General features: G+C 44.4%; 1 long non-coding RNA gene across 1 annotated transcript; it reads left to right on the top strand.

Moving 5' to 3' along the window:
• Window positions 1-7,995: 7,995 nt before the first annotated feature.
• LOC117890959 lies at window positions 7,996-9,345 on the top strand. The gene is made up of 3 exons (XR_004648604.1): window positions 7,996-8,541; window positions 8,602-9,153; window positions 9,249-9,345. It is a non-coding gene; the product is annotated as an uncharacterized LOC117890959 (long non-coding RNA).
• The last annotated feature ends 8,638 nt before the right edge of the window (window positions 9,346-17,983 follow it).

The following is a 17,983-nucleotide window of genomic DNA, read 5'->3' as shown; positions in this document are numbered from 1 at the left end:
CCAAAATGCCTGGTTCAATGTTGTTGCATACCGAAGACCACTTGCTTCGCTCCTGCAACAACGTCAAATACTCCAGCGACCAGCGTCTCCAAAATGCATGGTGTACTGCGACGATTCTTTTCCATCGATTAGCAGCAGATAACTTCAAAATGTCCTCATCAAATGGCTCAGGCATGCTGTTCAATGGTCGACCAATTAAGAAATGACCCGGCGTCAATGCCTTGAAGTCATTACGACGAAAGTGGGTGAAGCGGTCGTGACCAGTTCCTCGTAGTTAAGCGCTGTGCTATTGAAACTTCGCACCAACAATTGCTTCGCTACCTTTACCGCGCTCTCCCATAGTCCTCCAAAATGCGGCGATTGAGGTGGGATAAAATGGAAATTGACACCGAGTTGGCTGCACTGATCCACAATTTGGTGCTTGCCACTGTCATTCCAGATCAAATCCGCTATTGCCTTCAGCTCCCGTGAAGCACCAACAAAATTGGTGGCATTGTCACAGAACAGCTCTGCGCTGATCCCACGCCGAGCAAAAAATCGAGTGCGGCTATAAATGCGTTGGTGCTCAGGTCTGACACAAGCTCTAGATGGCAAGCCTTGCTCAAAAAGCACACAAAAACGCATAGATAAACCTTGATAAGCCGCCGTACTCTTTGGTTGAAGTGCATCCATAGCGGTCCAGCGTAGTCGAGTCCAGTACGTTCAAAGGCCTTCACTCCTTGCTGCACTAGGCTTGCTGGTAAGGAACCCATAATTTGCGTAACTAATATTGGACGTTGGCGAAAACATGCAATGCAACTCCTTCCCGTGCTGCGAGCTAGTTTTGTAGCATTGATGACCAAAAAACGCAGTCGCACAAAAGCACATAGCGCTTGTGCTCCGACATGCATGTTGCTCCGATGCGTATATTCAAACAATGATTTTACAACATTGTGATTATTTGGTAAAAGCATGGGGTGTTTGGTGTCAAATGGTACATTGGCCCTAGACAGCCTGCCTCCTACACGAGTTATTTCTATACCCTCAGACTAGTCTAGAAACGGGTTAAGTGCCTGAATTTTTGAAGAACTTATAACTTTGCCATTGCGTAATTTTTCGATCTCTCCAACGATTAACGAAACCAAATACTCTCGTTAGTTTTAAAAAATCCTTAGCATATTTGCTACCTCCTATATTATATAATATAACCTAGTCAAAGCGATATTATAGGAATCCCCTAGCGACTTCTGTGGCTGTGCAAAAGGCAAGCGAACTACTATTCGATTATCGTTTGTCCGTTTCACTGTAGCCAGAAACATCTCTTCACAAAACCTTTCAGATTCTGTTAATACCTTTCCGGGTCGCGACACTTCCTCGCATTGCCAGAACTGTTGCACCAAATTTTGCAACTGGTCAGCCTCCTGTTGCCTTGGACCATCGGGTTTATTGACAATATCTTTGTAGAGGAGTCAGAGAAGTAAATTTCGGACACACCTTAACGTTCCATTTGCATCTACTGCGGCCGCCAAACTTGCCCTTTTTCCGCTGTTGCTAGTCTTAACCATACCTGGTTTTCTCACTTCTCGACCCGCTAGATTAATGCCTCTGTTGACTATAAACAGCGAAAGCGCCTTCCATGATGGCAATTGAGAACAATCGAATTCGTTCTCCCATTTTTCTAGTGAGTTTTCATCCAACTTGCTTTGGGCTAAGTGAAACAAAAGCGCGTCTAGGATTTCACTCTCACTACCCAATGAGCGCAGAGCCTCCAACTGAGAGTTAACAGCATCAACTAATCCTCTTAGTGAATCCGAATTTGCATGTTTTAGCTTATTTATGCTAAAAAGCTCATGCACATGGGCTTCAACAATTATGGACTTATTTTCAAATCGATTCTTAAGCAGCTGCTATGCCCTTCAGTAGTTAGCTGCAGAAAGTTCCAAACACTCAATCGTACGCAAGGGAATTGGGCCTAAACACGACCTTAAGTGGATAAATTTTGACAGTTCGTCAACATCACAATCCGATTCTATCAACGTTTCAAAAGTGTTGAACCAACTTGTCCACTCTGTAACCTTTCCACTAAATTCGACTTGCACCAAATGCCGCTTGACGGCCCCCGTGCTCTAACTGTGCCAGAATTTTAGCCTTTATATCACAACTAGCTGAACTAATTTAGGCTTTGATGAACGTAAAACAATGATACAAAATAATATGTTTATATAGATAGAAACAAACGAGAAGGGACGTGTGAGATGCTTCTTACGCGTCACAACTTTTATAACCGGCACTCAGTACTACATCTGTACCTTAGCGGCTTTTTGTCAAGTTTTACATATTCTCTTCATCTGTCATCTAAGTCTACAACACTTCTCACGCCAACATGCTCCTTTAGCTTGCCACCCTTCCCTAGAGCCGTGGACGTGTGAGACGCTTCTTACGCGTCACAACTTTTATACCCGGCACTCAGTACTACATCTGCACCTTAGCGGTTACTTGTCAAATTTTACATTTTTTCTTCATCTGTCATCTACATCAACAACACTACTCACGCCAACATGCTCCTTAAGCTCGCCACCCTCCCCTAGAGAAACACACTGCAGAGTCAGGGCAGAGACGCGGCAGAGGCAGAGATGTGTCAGAGGCCTCTGCCACTGCCCGAAGCAGAGTGTGAATGAGAAAATGTGAAAAAAACAAATATAAGCTGCGGGACGGGGTGGGTTTAGCCACTGCAAGTCAATTTTTCATTGTGGCTATAATAATGATCCAATTGGATCCAAATTGGGGATTTGATAGATATGGTCATTCCCTACGGAATGGCGTTTTTAGTTTTCTGTTATCTTCAAAATTGTAGATTTGGAAGGTTTTCGCCCTTTTGCGGAGGCGGAAGGGGGCGGGGCTCATTTTTGAAATACACTGGTTTCAGTATGAGCATACAGCAGTCTGGTGCCAAAATTTGGTGGCTCTAGCTCTTATAGTCTCTGAGAACTAGCCGACAAACAAGACGGACAGACGGACGGACGGACATACGGACAGACGGACAGACAGACATGGCTCAATCGACTCGGCTATTGATGCTGATCAAGAATATATATACTTTATGGGGTCGGAAACGTTTCCTTCTGTGCGTTACATACAACCGTTATCCGCACAAATACAATATACCCTATTTACTCTTCGAGTACCGGGTATAAAAAGTACCATCTTGATAGCGCGTGATTTCATCGTTGAGATTGGATGTTTGGATATCAAAAACCGCCATGTCGCTCCCTTTCGTGACATATTTGCAAATGTATTTAATTGACTTGACCGAATTGCAATCACTTGGCATGCGCTCTAAAGCAGTCTTTAACAGCCTGACCAATGCATGATGTTCATGAAGCATTTGCTGCAGATCATGGAGAATTGCTCTCTTCGTAGCTGTGTTGATCCCTTGACGCCTGTCAAGTTGTTCTTCCATATTGCCCATGAATTATATTTGCAAGAACTTATGCTGTGCATCTTCTATAGGTTGCAATGATCCAATGCGATGGTAATAGGATTTTCATTCAAGCACTTTGTGGTAAACGACATTCTTTGTTTTTTGGTCAGGCGCAAGAACAAATAAAGCGTACAATTGACCATGAGAAAAACATGCATTTTCTAGATTGAGGCCACAAAAAGTCAAGGATTGGCCCTGTGATTTGTTGATCGTCATGGCGAAGGCAAGACGAATCGGGAATTGAATTCGTTTAAACTCAAAGGGCATATCCGTTGGGATCGTCGGAATCCTTGGAATAAGAACTTCCTCATCTTTAAATTTTCCTTTAAGTATCGACGCGTGAATCACATTGCTCATCAGTTTTCTTCTATATACATATGGTTTTTGATTTGTTGGATTTGTTTCCGTCCCGAGTAGCAGAATATATCTTAAAAACAACTTATGGCCTGTTTGTTGCGGCCTTAAAGCCGCATGATGTTCATGAAGCATTTGCTGCAGATCTTGGAGTATTGCTCTACAACGTCCATTGGACCAATGCAAACTAAACGGTGCAAGCTGTAGTCGATGGTGCAATCATACAGAAACTCTGCTCGATTCAAATCAATACTTGAACCATTTCTTCTTGAACTTCGAAGATTATTCCTCTGTTCATCTGTACGATAAGCTAGACTATTTCTCTCTCTTTGCTCTTGTGCGCTGCGCTGTTCTCGTGCAATTTCTCGTACTGCATCAGATAATTGACTCGCGATATTCCGTTGCCTAATTGCATTACGGCTTCGCTGGGAAAGATTAGATCTTCTAGGACGCGGCATTGTTATTAAAATGATTAATACAACATTAAACAAATAAATAAAACAAATATTAAATATGATTAAACAAATACAAATGAACAAATGAACTTTTTAGACAAATTTCTGAACACACACATGATGTCTTCAGAAAAAAAATAAAGTTTCGGCTTTAAGGCCGCAACAAACAGGCCATAAGATGTTTTTAAGATGTATTCTGCTACTCGGGACGGAAACAAATCCATCAAATCATAAACCATGGCAATCGGTCCAGCCGTTCTCGAGTTATAAGTGTTGTAACAAATACGACTTTCTTTTATATACATAGATAATTATTAAATTTCCTCTTTGGGTAATTGGCAATCAGTTATCTTATAATTATGTTATTATGAATAGTTTTGTTATGTCTAGCTGCTTAGTTCCAGGGGAGGTCCAGCGGGTGATCTCTTTTAAGTCTTCTTGTGGTTGTGCTGTTGTCCAGCAGGCCAATAGCTAGGTTGTTATCGTGCTGGTGCAGACGTGTGAGGTACCTGGTGCTACTCTCAGTGATCACTTCCGTTACCCACGGTATGTTGAGGACACTGTGGATTGTGGCATTGTCGTGGTAAATATGTGCTGTACCGACAATTCGGAGGGCTTTATTTTGGAAAATTTATATGATCCGCCGGTTACTTGGTTTGGCAATTCCCCACAGTTGTATGCCGTATGCCCATATTGGTTTAATGATCGCCTTGTAGACAAGCAGCTTCGACCGCAGGTTGAGTTTGCTTTTGCGGACAATTAGCCAATAGAGTGTCTTCAGCTTGTCATCCACCTGCTTTCTTTTCTTAAGCAGGTGAGCCCTCCAGGTTAGCCTCCTGTCTAGTGTCATGCCAAGGTATTTCAGCGTTTCTTCGTCCGGGATAATGACCCCTTCCAGGTATACAGCTGGACAGTTACCCGGCCTTAACGCGAATGTGGTGGCTGTGGACTTATCGTTGTTGACTGCGATGTTCCACCTCCTCTGCCAGTTGTTGACTAAATCCAGCTTTGCTTGCATTATTTGAGAGGCCTCGTCCGGGGTATCAGCGGTGGCTACGAATGCTGTGTCATCAGCGTAGGTGGCGATGAGTAGGTCGGGGCTCTCAATCACTGGCAGGTCTGCAGTGTAAAGATTGTAAAGCAGTGGGCCGAGCACACTGCCTTGGGGGACGCCAGCTCTGATGCTCTTCAGTGTTGAGCTCGCATTTCCGTATTTCACCAAGAATTGTCTGTCAGCTTAGTATGACGCAAGGAACGAAATAAACGCTTGCCTCAAAGCATCAAATCTGTGGCGATATGTAAAGAAACTTCAACTGTCTGTAAATATGAGAGATGCATTGTTGAACGATCTATCTGCTGAAGATTTCTCGAAGCAAAGAGGAAATTGGTAATGTATTCCCGGATATCATTGCTAACCACAAAAATACTAAATGGTTAAGTGAGCGAGCAATTTTGGCCGCTAAAAATAAAGATGTAGATGACCTCAATCTTATAATTCAAAATCAAATCGTAGGTACTCTGTATTCATTCAAATCTATCGAATGTGTAACAAACGAAGAAGAAGCCACTAATTATCCAAATGAATTTTGAAACAAACGAATAGAAAAAAAATAAAGGAAAGCACAAAAACCAAAATCTAAGGCGAAGAGCTAATAATTTTTTTCTTTGCTCTCGCGATCTTCGTCTTCTCTCTCTCTTCTATGCTCGCCTATTTTCGATTCTCAACGCCACTGTGGTGAATACCAGAACATATTAGAAGAGAGAGACTTGCAAGAAGAACAAAAAGGGAAGAGGAACGACGATTGCACCAACCGACATTTCCCCGGTTATAAAATCGCTGCTTCCCCGTCCAGACGGTGGCTTCGGAGGCGCGAATTAAACTAATTCTCTTCCAATTGCATCGGCTTCTCTTGCTTTAGTTGCGCCTAATAGCGGCGAATTCCCGATCGCTGGGTGCGCGATCAATTATAATTTATTCGGCACTGCCGTAGACAAAACAGCTGTTTTTGTTAGTTGCTTCTCTAATCGGCGAATTGAGTCATTTTATTGCCTTTAATGTACAGCTTTAGTTTAAAGGTGATTGAACTCGTAGCTTCGACATAAATGATTTGCAATAAGTGCCAAGTGCCAAACTGCACTTGCACAGACGAACGAAAAAAGGAAAAGAGAAAAGAAAAAAAATTTGATTCTACCGTTTCACAATTTCCTGCTGAACAAAAGCACGAACAAAAATGTATGGCTTACCGCTTATTTGCGTTTGGCACTTTTTTAATATTCCACTCGGCCCAGCGGCTGCGGTATTTAATTTCATGCATTTACTAAATATCTTTGTAATAATTTTAGTCGCGGTTTAAGTTTTTCGCACTAAAACTTGGGTTTGGTCTGAGAGCGACTTGATTGACTCACGTCTAGAATGGAAAAGACCGTGGCAGTAGCTGAACTTCCTGCACACCCCGGTTAACAGCGAAAGTGGTACATACGCCATTTCCAAAATGTTAACATTATTACAATTAAACTCTCTTCCCTGGAACTTCTACCACCTTGTACCGTCGATCAGCTGATGTACCATACAGGAGCTGGCAAGAAGTTACGAAAGTCCAAGGCATACTTTCGGCCTCTAACAAAAAAAAAGTCTAACCCAAAAACAAGCGTCACTACAATATCTAAATCTTAGTCGTTTTGTTCGAATTTTACATTATAGTAAAATATACATTTACAACACTTCTGGACAGACTGGATCATTATTATAGCCAGAGTGAAGAATTTAATTTGCAGTGGCCTAGCTCCCCCCGTTCAGCAGTTTTTTTATGTTTTGTGACGCCCAGCGACGCAACCTCAAGCGCCGGCGCCACAAGGCACATATGTATGTATCATTAATTATTATTAAGTAAACATACACTCACATACATATTAGCCAACATATATGTACATAACTACATACATGACCGCGCAGTCTAAGCATAAACAAAAAGAGAACAAAGTCTGAATAAGAAAGAATAGATAATATAATAATAGAACGAGAAGGGACGTGTGAGATGCTGCTTACTCGTCACAACTTTTATACACGGCACTCAATACTACATCTGCACTTCAGCGGTTATTTGTCAAATTTTTTCTTCACCTGTCATCTACATCAACAACACCACTCACGCCAACACGCTCCTTTAGCTCGCCACCCTCCCATAGAGACACACACTGCAGAGTCATGGCAGAGTCGCGGCAGAGGCAGAGACGTGTCAGGGGCAGAGGCCATAAACTGCGCGAAGCAGAGTGTGAATGAGAGAATGTGCAAAAAACAAAAATATAAGCTGAGGGACGGGGTGGGTTTGGCCACTGCTAATTAATTTATTCATTGTGGCTATAATAATGCTCCAATCGGATCCCAATTTGGTTATATGATATTCCCTACGGAATGGCGTTTTTAGTTTTCTTTTATCTTCTAAATTGTAGATTTGGGAGGTTTTCGCTCTTTGCGGAGGCGGAAGGGGGCGTGGCTCATTTTTGAAATTCACTTGTAACAGTGTGAGCATACAGAAGTATGGATGCAAAATTTGGTGGTTCTAGCTTTTATAGTCTCTGAGGACAGACGGACAGATAGACATGGCTCTATCGACTCGTCTATTGATGCTGATCAAGAATATATATGCTTTATGGGGTCGGAAACGGTTCCTTCTGTGCGTTACATACAACCGTTATTCCCCACAAATACAATATACTGTAGGGGCCGAAAGTAGGGAGATAGCATAGAGCATCACTAATAAACATATTCGGTAGCGCTTATAAGTGCATTCCGAAAGAGAACTCCGAAAGTGGATCGTAAGCGCAAGCTTTACGCCGAGCTTACGAAAGAGAGTCGCTGCAGTGTTAGCACATGCAAGCGAGAGCGGCGCTTATCTTAAAAAAGATAGTTAGGTAGCGTGAGCATAGAAGTTGCCCTTGACGTTTGACCGAAATTCCACTCAATTCAGCGAAAGATCATACGATTGTCCCGTTAAAGCTCGCAAACATCATCCGATCTATGAGCTTTATGTTCTGTACAGCCTAATTTAACTTGGATGAGTTTCGCTTGAGTTAATAGCAAAGAGTCGATCAACGAAAAGAGACGTGATTGTGTCAAGCAATATATATATATATATATATATATATATACGTAACCTACATACATATATCTTACGCAATCCCTCGTGGTGAAATTTTAGTGCAAAAGCCGTGTATTCTGAGAAATCTCTGTGGATCGGTGCTAGTACCAAGCGTGAATAATAATTAACCAAGGTATGTGGGCCGTAGGCTACAACAAGTGATCGGTTTAATTTATGTGAATTAAGTTTATAGGACAGAGGTCAGGAGCCCGTTCCGTCGTTGCAGCCTGAGTGCGCATAAGTACATAGACGGGGTGCTCCACGAGAGGAGTATCACCGAAGTGATCCTCCAACCTAAAAGGGGTACCATTCGACCCCCCTCTACTGACGGAAACGCTGAGCACCGAAAACCTCTGACTTGGGTCAACTTTATTGAGGCGTCGCAACCCTTAGGAAGCCCAGTGCAAAAGGGGGCGCCTCGGAACTTTAATCAACTCCAGTGAGAAGACCAGTTTGTCGCGCACTGTAGTGCCAATGTAAGCTGCAGCTTGACCTGCAGTCGGATGTTCCCCGCTTAAGCCCAGTGTGAAGAAGACCAGAACATTGGGCGTGATATTTGACGGGCATGCCTACAGAGTAGCCGCCGCCGACGCTACAGAAAGATGTCCGTAGTTGCTCTGTGTTAACTTACACATTTTCGGGATTTGAGTTAATATGCCTTTTTAAGGCCAATTCTCTGGCGGAGATATATAGAAATGTATTTTTTTGAGCATCGGGAATTATGAGTGTTGGTAGAAAAGAGTGGGTATGAGACCTTAAAATAATTAAATGAAATTACTAAATCGTACTTGCATGTACGCTCGTGTGCATATATTGTTAATACCTTCTATTTTTCCCCAGAAACCAGCACCTACGTCATCCATGAGCTCATCGATTACGAAAGGAGTAAGGGTTTTAAAATATCAAAACCAAACGAAAACTGTGAGTTTGTAAACTTGACACTATATGTGCACTGAGTATAAATGTAACCTGCGTGTTACTAAATTATTTGATTTAAACCTTTATAATCATTACCATAATGGGTTAACACCTCTCGCCCCCCTTTATTCTATTACCCGCCTATGATTCTTAGTCTCTTTACATACTACGGCCCACACATTCATATATATATAAGGTCGTAGAATCTTGAATTCTAAAGTTGGTATAAACTAAAATAAGTAAATATTTTAAGTGGGCTAGACTGCCAGAAAAAATGAATTCATCCGTAGATTAAGAAAATTTGGAAGATATTGAATATTAATAATAGGAATCCATGGAAATATATCTGAAAGTCTTTGTTTTGAAACCCATTTATAATATGTTCTAAATTCTAATGTCAGTCCTTAGCCAAGCAAGGTCGAAGTGGTAGGATGAAAACTGCCTGATTGTTTTAGGGTCTATACGGTATGATTTACCTGTATGACATAGGCTGGGTGGGTAAAGAAGAGGGATTCTCGACGACATCTGAGTTTCCCGTGCTTTGAATAGAGTAGTTGAGATCATCATTCTTTTTTTTTTTTACAACAAATACTTGATCCATTTTCCATACCTTCAGTCCAGTTTAACCTGTGTTCTGCTTTTGATTTTTGATTCTTTTTAAATGTGCACCTAAAATATTATGCGAGTGTGTTTCAGTACTTAACATAGGAGAGAGTAGAACGAACCCCGACAATCCGGCGAGCTTAGCTAGAGCATAGCTAGAGGTGCACACGAAATCTCCTGGTACTAGTTTGGGTAAAAATACATCTATCCCACACCTGCACGCTACAATACCCTATTTACTCTTCGAGTACCGGGTATAAAAACAATGATCGCACAGTTTGCGGATGGAAAGCACAACAGACGGGATGAACAGTTACCGGAACTAACGCTAGCGATAAATAGCAGCAAGTCAGAGGCAACGGGATTCAGCCCAGCATATTTGCTATATTGCAGGGAGCTAAGGTTACCAGGAAACCTATTTGACGAAGTCACACAAGGATCCGGGGTAAACAATATGCAAGAAGGGGATACGGAACAACGACAACAGGTAGAAGCATTGGCGAGGCAAAATATGGAGGAAGCAGCGGCCAATCAGACACGACATTATAACATGAGGAAAAGGGACTGGAAACCAAAAGTAGGGGAAATAGTTTCGGTCAGAGCACATCCACTGTCAAACAAAATTGATAAGACGACGGCAAAACTCGAACCAAAGTACGACGGACCGTGCAAGGTGCTAGAACTAATATCCCCAGTCATAGTAACAGTCAAAGTCAACGCTACTAACAAACGAATAAGAGCACACGTATCCCAACTAAAAACCGCAACGATCGAGGAGGAGAAAACAGACGAAATAACACCAATGTCTCTCTTTCATTTCAGAGACATGGACAAGAGATTCGATCTGTCGGCGAAGAAGTTCAGGGAGAGAATGCTGGCCAAGCAAGCGGGAGGGCGAAAACGCTTGTTTTTGGGTTAGACTTTTTTTTTTGTTTTGTTAGAGGCCGAAAGTATGCCTTAGAGTCTAAGGCTTAGACTTTCGTAACTTCTTGCCAGCTGCTGTATGGTACATCAGCTGATCGACGGTACAAGGGGTAGAATGTTAACAATTTGGAAATGGCGTATGTACCACTTTCGCTGTTAACCGGGGTGTGCAGGAAGTTCAGCTACTGCCACGGTCTTTTCCATTCTAGACGTGAGTCAATCAAGTCGCTCTCAGACCAAACCCAAGTTTTAGTGCGAAAAACTTAAACCGCGACTAAAATTATTACAAAGATATTTAGTAAATGCATGAAATTAAATACCGCAGCCGCTGGGCCGAGTGGAATATTAAACGAGGAGGAACGTTGTGAGACGCGTCTTAAGCCGCGTCACAACTCTTATACCCGGTACTCAGTACTACATCTGCAACTTAGCGGTTATTTGTCAAATTTTACATTTTCTCTTCATCTGTCATCTACATCAACAACACTACTCACGCCAACACGCTCCTTTAGCTCGCCACCCTCCCCTAGAGACACACACTGCAGAGTCAGGGCAGAGGCAGCGGCAGAGTCGTGGCAGAGGATGAGTCAGAGACGTGTCAGGGGAAGAGGCCTCTGCCACTGCGCGAAGCAGAGTGTGAATGAGAGAATGTGTAAAAGCAACAAAAGCTGCTGGACAGGGTGGGTTTAGCCACTGCAACTTAATTTCTTCATTGTGGCCATAATAATGATCCAATCGGATCCCAATTTGGTGATCAGATAGATATGGTCATTCCCTACGGAAAGGCGTTTTTAGTTTTCTGTTATCTTTAAAATTGTAGATTTGGGAGGTTTTCGCCCTTTTGCGGGGGCGGAAGAGGGCGTGGCTCATTTTTGAAATACACTTGTAACAGTGTGAGCATACAGAAGTCTGGATGCAAAATTTGGTGGCTCTAGCTTTTATGGTCTCTGAGATCCAGGCGCTCAACAAGACGGACGGACAGACGGACAGACGGACAGACGGACAGACAGACATGGCTCAATCGACTCGGCTATTGATGCTGATCAAGAATATATATACTTTATGGGGTCGTAGACGTTTCCTTCTGTGCGTTACATACAACCGTTATGTGCACAAATACAATATACCCTATTTACTCTTCGAGTACCGGGTATAAAAAGTGCCAAACGCAAATAAGCGGTAAGCCATACATTTTTATACCCGGTACTCGAAGAGTAAATAGGGTATATTGTATTTGTGCGGATAACGGTTGTATGTAACGCACAGAAGGAAACGTTTCCGACCCCATAAAGTATATATATTCTTGATCAGCATCAATAGCCGAGTCGATTGAGCCATGTCGTCGTCTGTCCGTCCGTCCGTCCGTCCGTCCGTCCGTCCGTCTTGTTTGTCGGCTAGTTCTCAGAGACTATAAGAGCTAGAGCCACCAAATTTTGGCTCCAGACTTCTGTATGCTCACACTGAAACCAGTGTATTTCAAAATTGAGCCACGCCCCCTTCCGCCTTCGCAAAAGAGCGAAAACCTCCCAAATCTACAATTTACAAGATAGCAGAAAACTAAAAACGTCATTCCGTAGGGAATGACCATTTCTATCAGATCACCAAATTGGGATCCGATTGGATCATTATTATAGCCACAATGAAGAAATTAATTTGCAGTAGCCAAACCCACCCCGTCCCGCAGCATTCACACTCTGCTTCGCGCTGTTTATGGCCTCTCCCCCTGACACATCTCTGCCGCTGCCTCTGCCGCTGCCGCTGCAGTGTGTGTCTATAGGGGAGGGTGGCGAGCTAAAGGAGCGTGTTGGCGTGAGCAGTGTTGTTGATGTAGATGACAGATGAAGAAAAAATGCAAAATTTGACAAATAACCGCTAAAGTGCAGATGTAGTACTGAGTGCCGGGTATAAAAGTTGTGACGCGTAAGAAGCGTCTCACACGTCCCTTCTCGTTGTTCGTGCTTTTGTTCAGCAGGAAATTGTGAAACGGTAGAATCAAATTTTTTTTCTTTTCTCTTTTCCTTTTTTCGTTCGTCTGTGCAAGTGCAGTTTGGCACTTGGCACTTATTGCAAATCATTTATGTCGAAGCTACGAGTTCAATCACCTTTAAACTAAAGCTGTACATTAAAGGCAATAAAATGACTCAATTCGCCGATTAGAGAAGCAACTAACAAAAACAGCTGTTTTGTCTACGGCAGTGCCGAATAAATTATAATTGATCGCGCACCCAGCGATCGGGAATTCGCCGCTATTAGGCGCAACTAAAGCAAGAGAAGCCGCTGCAATTGGAAGAGAATTAGTTAAATTCGCGCCTCCGAAGCCACCGTCACCCTTCGTTTAAATTTTTGGTACACTTATTTTTAGTTTTTTTGTCCCACCCTAGCCTAAGTATGGAATAAGGTTGGTAGTGTTAAGTGGAAAATGAATTATTAAGAATTACCGAGGAACGGCACCATTCGCATAAAAGTGGTTAAAAATTTTAATATTGGGTGAAGCAATAGAAAACGCCGTTAATTGGTGTAATCGTCGTTCCTCTTCCCTTTTTGTTCTTCTTGCATGTCTCTCTCTTCTAATATGTTCTGGTATTCACCACAGTGGCGTTGAGAGCCGAAAATAGGCGAGCATAGAAGAGAGAGAAGACGAAGATCGCTAGAGCAAAGAAAAAATTATTAGCTCTTCGCCTTAGATTTTGGTTTTGGTATTTCAAAAATGAGCCACGCCCCTTTCCGCCTCCGCAAAAGGGCGAAAACCTCCCAAATCTACAATTTTGAAGATAACAGAAAACTAAAAACTAACCATATCTATCAGATCACCAAATTGGGATACGATTGGATCATTATTATAGCCACAATGGAAAAATTAATTTTCAGTGGCCAAACCCACCCACTCTGCCGCTGCCTCTGCCGCTGCCTCTGCCTCTGCAGCGACTCTGCAGTGTGTGTCTATAGGGGAGGGTGGCGAGCTAAAGGAGCGTGTTGGCGTGAGCAGTGTTGTTGATGTAGATGACAGATGAAGAAAAAATGTAAAATTTCACAAATAACCGCTAAGTTGCAGATGTAGTACTGAGTGCCGGGTATAAAAGTTGTGACGCGTAAGAAGCGTCTCACACGTCCCTTCTCGTTTTGTTTATATTCTATTAATACTAACATCAAATTAAGACATTTCTCATAATAATCGACGCAGGTTTCACGAATTTATTAAATAGTGTATGTTGTACCTGAGACAGAAGAAACAATATCTAGAAATTTTAAATATTATTTTGTAGCTCACTGAAAATGGCTATACGACAGCTAATACTGCTGAAAAACATGGCATTAGCCAATCGGTGGTGATCATAGTGGAAAAGACGCGAAATTTTGTCCCGAAACTGCAAGTCCAAGGTCGCCCTAAGGCGACAGCAGACCCAAAAGCCACACTTATAATGTCGCAAATTAGTATCTCTCAAAAAAAGAGGCTCCTTTTAAGATCTTTAAAGCAATGAAAAATGTTATATTTTTTCCTGATAATAGCATGTCGTTGGCAGGAGAAGATTTCATGTTCCGCATTGTCAAGAACTTTGCAAACTTCGCAAATGTTGGTGTTTCTGGCTTTGATTTTGTGTAAAAAAACGTTATCATAGGTTCGATTAATTAACAGTCTATTTATGACCTTTATGTTTTTTGCACTCCAGTCGAGAGCCCAGTGCCATGGTTTGACTGGAATTTCATTGTAAATTGACGCAAAATAAATTCCTTTTGTTTTTGATATTTCCTTGTATTCATTGTTCCAATCCGATGATCCTATTGGGCTTTGAGGTGGCTCAGAGGGGGCCTAGCTGAGGCCACCGGACGGGTCGCAGGTTGCGGATAGCGAACGGCCTACCCCAGTGGGTAGGTCAGCTGCGAATAGGCGGGCATCCTAAAGAGCATCAACTAAGTTGGCTCTGAGGGAGAGTACCGAAATAAGCAGTCCCGGACAGCCAGCGGGTGTTCGCGACGCAGCAACACTGACGATGCGCTTGTGGTGCCGCCTCTCATTAAGTAGCTCACACAATCCCATCCCTACACAACACCTACCCACATCCTAGCCCCAACACTCACCTAACACCGGGCCGGACTAAGGTGTCACTCGACCCGTGCCAAGAGTCAGCCTGGCTGGGGGCCCGGTATAAACACTAGCCCAGTCGTGAACGGAGAGCTCAGGGATTTGGCAGCCCCCTGTTCTAATTATGCCTTACCCGGGTAACGCAGAGCTCTGCCGGGGTGGACCGTTCCCCTTCTATGCAGCTCGTGGGAACTACATGGATAAATTAAATATTGCTAATAAAAACAAAAACGAGAGAGGCACTCCCCAAATGCCTGCAGGGAGAAATCCCAAGCGGGAGAAGGCAGCGGCCCAAAGGCCTGGCCCGATCCGCTCAGATGCAGAAATGACCTGCACGGTGAAAGACGCGGGTACGAATCCGGGTGGATCCCATCCCAAACCTGGGATGGGTGGAAAGTCAACACCCAAAACTGATACCATGGTAGGGCAGCTAAGCAATATTGCGGCTGCTCAACCTTCCTGTGAAGCGGCGGGTGAGGACTTGCCATCTACCAGCGTCCAAGCCAAGAAATATAGCTATGCCGAAAAGAGGAGTGCTGGGCACATACTCCGTCGGCAGAACGCCAGCCAAGAAGTCAGTCCGACAGCAGACTGGCTGAAAAAAGTAGAATGGGCCTCGGCGGTGTTGCCCAACTTCAGTGTGGAGCCACAGAAGGTGGCCGCACAACAGAAGAGGCAACGCTCTCAAGAGACGCCCGGACCTGCCGCGAAGCGATCCAGGGTTCTACCTAACGTATCCTTCGCGCAGATTGCCAAGGAGAGGACGCTGATAGGCGTTCTCGATAAAGGCAGCGCGGAGGGGAAAATACCCAGAAGCCAATGGAAGTGGGTGGAAGCGGCACTGGCCGACCGCTGCTTCGAGCTTCTCGAGAAGGATCCCGGGCCACCCCCAGTCTGCAAGGACATGGGATGGTTCCAGGGAAACATAAAAGTGGTAGCCTGCGAGGATGAGCGCTCCGTAAAGCTATACAAAGCTGCGGTGGCGCAAATCGGTGAGGTCTACGCAGGGGCGAAGCTCGTCGCTGTGGACTGGAGCGAGGTGCCAAGTAGGCCAAGAGCCCGAATATGGGTACCGGCCACGTTCAAGGAGCCCGAGCGGATCCTAACGATGTTGCAGAGATGCAACCCCACACTGCCAACCTCAGACTGGAAGGTGGCTAAAGTGGAGGCATCAAAGGGCCCCACAAACCAGGCGGTTGTGATCCTGAACAAGGAATCGCTAGCCCCGATCGAGGCAGCCAGGGGAGAGCTTAACTTCGGGTTCAGCTCGGTGACCATGAAGGTTTACAAGTCGGATGCAGCGGCCGAGGCGCGTTCTGTCAACAACCCAGTTGAGCAGGACGTTGCCTCGGAGATCGAGGCACCCGAAGTAGACCCGGAGCCGGAGCCGGCCCTGGAGAGCTACTCCTCGGAGACGGAGCTGTTGCTCGATTTTGAGGCGATGTGTCGGGACGACATCCTCGACGACTCAGACGCCGATATTACAGTGGTGGAGAATGACTCTAATGAAGTCTCTGAGGCTTCTGCAGATAAATCTCCACCACTGTAAAGCAGCATCCGCTGCCCTTATACTCCGCTTAGTCGCGAGCGGAGGAGATATAGTCCTAATCCAAGAGCCCTGGGTGGTAGGAGGCAGGGTCTGTGGATTAGCGACGAAGGACTACAAGCTGATTGTAGCCCAAACGGAAGGTAAAATTAGAACCTGCATATTAGTAAGAAAGCACTTAAATATCTTTTTGCTCCACAACTTTAGCAACGGCGACAACACGGCGGCTAGCCTAGAGCTACAAGGGACACGCCTGAACCTGGTGTCGTCCTACATGGCTCATGAGGAAAGCGATCCTCCCAGTGACCTCGTTCGCAAGATTGCCAGCGACAGCGAGAGGTCGGACACAAGCCTACTAATAGGCTGCGATGCCAACGCTCATCACACCCAATGGGGGAGCTCGGATACAAATGTAAGGGGTGAGTCACTTTTTAGCTTCATCCTTAACTCCAACCTATTTATTGGAAATCGGGGTAATGACCCCACTTTCATTATAAAAAACCGCCAAGAGGTTATTGACCTCACTCTGTTGTCCCACAAACTGTTAGACACTATGAAAAGTTGGAGAGTCCTAGAGGACCACTCCTTCTCCGACCACAGGTACATCGAGACAATCCTATCGCTCGAAAGCACCATACCCACTAGCTATGTAAACCCAAGAAAAACCAACTGGGATACGTATAGCGCAAAAATGGAGGAATTACTCCCCCCCCTAGCCCCAAAATGCCCGGATACACAAGACGATCTTAATCGTCTTGTGGACAATTTCACGGAAGCTTGCAATAAGGCCTTCATGGCAGCTTGCCCCTCGACCAAACCAAGAGGGAAAAAGAAACCCCCCTGGTGGTCTAAACATATAGATACCCTCCGAAAAGACTGCAGGACTCTCTTTAACAGAGCCAAAAGCAGCAGCGAGGTAGCGCACTGGGAAAATTACAAAAGTAAGCTAGCCCTATACAAAAAAGAAACAAGGAGAGCAAAAAGGGCCTCTTGGCATAAGATTTTGCTCCGAAATTGAGGACACGTCAGAAGCCGCAAGGCTACGCAAGGTCCTGTCAAAAACATCCCCCTCGGTGGGATATCTCAAGAGAACTGATGGTACGTGGACAAACTCTAGCGAGGACTCCCTACACATTCTTCTCGAAACTCACTTTCCTGGGTGTACGACCATCGAGCCGGCAGACACCCCAAGTGAAGGCCCGGAAACCTCGATGGGGCACATCCTCACAAAACGGAATATAAGCTGGGCAGTAAACAGCTTTAAATCCTACAAATCGCCTGGCCCGGACCAAGTCATTCCGGCTCAGCTACAAAAAGCCGGGGACATGGCTATCAACTGGCTGCAAAGTATCTTCAGGAAGATACTGACAGTGGGAAAAATCCCCCGCGCTTGGCTAAAGGCTAAAATAGTCTTTATACCCAAGGCAGGGAAACCCTCACACACAACCCCAAAGGACTTCAGACCAATAAGTCTATCGTCCTTCCTTCTCAAAACCTTTGAAA

Source organism: Drosophila subobscura, chromosome E (genome assembly GCF_008121235.1).
Source record: "Drosophila subobscura isolate 14011-0131.10 chromosome E, UCBerk_Dsub_1.0, whole genome shotgun sequence".
Classification (NCBI taxonomy): domain Eukaryota; kingdom Metazoa; phylum Arthropoda; class Insecta; order Diptera; family Drosophilidae; genus Drosophila; species Drosophila subobscura.
Note: the sequence above shows the minus strand (reverse complement) of the source record. Positions and strands in the feature narration are given on the sequence as shown.